General features: G+C 58.1%; 1 non-coding gene across 1 annotated transcript in view; it reads left to right on the top strand.

The window, feature by feature from the left end:
- The first annotated feature begins 1571 nt into the window (after positions 1-1571).
- The window catches only part of LOC124729957, a 1909-nt gene continuing 980 nt past the window's right edge, over positions 1572-2500 (top strand). Inside the window, exon 1 of the ribosomal RNA XR_007007839.1 lies at positions 1572-2500. This exon is cut by the window's right edge and continues 980 nt beyond it. This is a non-coding gene — a ribosomal RNA (small subunit ribosomal RNA).

Genomic DNA, 2500 nt, shown 5'->3' with positions numbered 1-2500 from the left:
CTTGCCCCCTGCCTTCGCAAGCTGGTTGGTGACAAGTTTGCATGTTCAATGCCCTTCGCATGCGACGTACGCAGGCTACGTTGTGGTGCGGCCTGTGTCAACTGTCCGCTGATGTCGTACGCGTGAACCACAATCTGTACTGCACATTCGTCCTTATGTACTGAATGATACATCGTGGCACATGTGTGACCGTACAACGACTGCGCCCAAAAACGGCGGACCATACAGTGCAAATATTGTGCACGCAGCTACGTGTCGTCTCCCTATGAGAGCTGGATTGCAGTGTGGTACGCCATAGAGACGTGTGGGAGGAACGGACGCCGTGGATGGCGATCAGCATGAGCTGTGTGTTGATGTATTCGGACCTAGTCGTCTCTCCTCAAACACCGTGATAGCATGGTGCACCGCGTTCCATATCTGCGACATGCTACAGAGGCCGGTTGACAGTCGTTCGAGCAATGGACATCGCATACGTACGGGGGCCACCTTCCACGTATTGTCTAGGCGTGCACATTTTGTTGCGTGTATGTGGGCAGACGTAGTGTGGCGTGACACCTGACACAGGCATGCAATAATCGTTGAAGTTGCTAATGGCGATGGACGCCTACGTTTTCTGGTGAAGTTACGCAAATGAAGAAATGGTAACCCGTTGTGGTGCGGTTGTTCTCGCTAGGGGTGAATCGGTGATGGCGACGATAGGTTGAGGTACTAACCGGTTGTTCCAGCGATACCCACCATGCCGATGAAACTGAACGGCATCTGGGTGTGAAGCGATACGCGGTGGTGGCTGGGTGGGACCGTCCCCGGCCGGTGAGGGGGCGCCTCCCGGCGTGCTGGCCGCGCGGTGCGTGGGCGCACGCGCTACAGCCGGCTGGTGGGGGCGGCCAGTGGCAGGCGCGCCGGCCGACGGACGCGGCAGGCGTCGCAGCTGCGCGCCGGCGCACCCTGCGCGCGGCGCCGTGCGGCCAAAGTAGGTCCTCGCGGGCCCGGTGCGAAGCGCGGTGGACATCTTCAGTGTGCTGGTCCGATTGAGGACTGTGTGCGTTGAGGATGCGCCGCCGCCCGGCGCTCGGCGCCGCGACGCCGTCTGCTGCTCGGTCGCCCCAGCGGTTCTCGCTGGTGGTTTGTATCGCAGCTGTGCGGATGTGTTGGCGCGTGCGCTGTGCTGGGAGAGTTCGCTTCGGCACCCAAGTGGGGCTTTTGTCCTTCTGTGGCGCTGGCGTTGGAGCTGCCGGTCACCGTAGGTGGCGCGTGTTGTCTCCCGCCGGCAATGCCACGACAGCACGCTCCCGGGCCTCTGTCGGCAGCGGCAAGCTCAGTTGGGAGCACGGGTGGTCGCACCGAAAGCGTCTACTCGCCTAACTCCGGGCGATTGCGCCTCTCTCGAACCCGACCAAGTACTTGGGACGGCGCTGCGCGCCGCCGGGACCTGAGAGGGTTTCGAGGTGTATTGTGCAGGGGAGCTCAGCCTCCTCCTGTTTGCAGAATGATTGAGCGGACGCTTGCGTGTTCGCGCGGGCCCCCGGGACACACTCCCGGGCGGCCGGCTGCTCAGCTCTAGTTGGCGCAGCTCCCTGGTTGATCCTGCCAGTAGTCATATGCTTGTCTCAAAGATTAAGCCATGCATGTCTCAGTACAAGCCGCATTAAGGTGAAACCGCGAATGGCTCATTAAATCAGTTATGGTTCCTTAGATCGTACCCACGTTACTTGGATAACTGTGGTAATTCTAGAGCTAATACATGCAAACAGAGTCCCGACCAGAGATGGAAGGGACGCTTTTATTAGATCAAAACCAATCGGTCGGCTCGTCCGGTCCGTTTGCCTTGGTGACTCTGAATAACTTTGGGCTGATCGCACGGTCCTCGTACCGGCGACGCATCTTTCAAATGTCTGCCTTATCAACTGTCGATGGTAGGTTCTGCGCCTACCATGGTTGTAACGGGTAACGGGGAATCAGGGTTCGATTCCGGAGAGGGAGCCTGAGAAACGGCTACCACATCCAAGGAAGGCAGCAGGCGCGCAAATTACCCACTCCCGGCACGGGGAGGTAGTGACGAAAAATAACGATACGGGACTCATCCGAGGCCCCGTAATCGGAATGAGTACACTTTAAATCCTTTAACGAGTATCTATTGGAGGGCAAGTCTGGTGCCAGCAGCCGCGGTAATTCCAGCTCCAATAGCGTATATTAAAGTTGTTGCGGTTAAAAAGCTCGTAGTTGGATTTGTGTCCCACGCTGTTGGTTCACCGCCCGTCGGTGTTTAACTGGCATGTATCGTGGGACGTCCTGCCGGTGGGGCGAGCCGAAGGCGTGCGACCGCCTCGTGCGTGCTCGTGCGTCCCGAGGCGGACCCCGTTGAAATCCTACCAGGGTGCTCTTTATTGAGTGTCTCGGTGGGCCGGCACGTTTACTTTGAACAAATTAGAGTGCTTAAAGCAGGCAAGCCCGCCTGAATACTGTGTGCATGGAATAATGGAATAGGACCTCGGTTCTATTT

The sequence above is a fragment of the Schistocerca piceifrons genome, unplaced genomic scaffold (assembly GCF_021461385.2).
Source record: "Schistocerca piceifrons isolate TAMUIC-IGC-003096 unplaced genomic scaffold, iqSchPice1.1 HiC_scaffold_1228, whole genome shotgun sequence".
Classification (NCBI taxonomy): domain Eukaryota; kingdom Metazoa; phylum Arthropoda; class Insecta; order Orthoptera; family Acrididae; genus Schistocerca; species Schistocerca piceifrons.
Note: the sequence above shows the minus strand (reverse complement) of the source record. Positions and strands in the feature narration are given on the sequence as shown.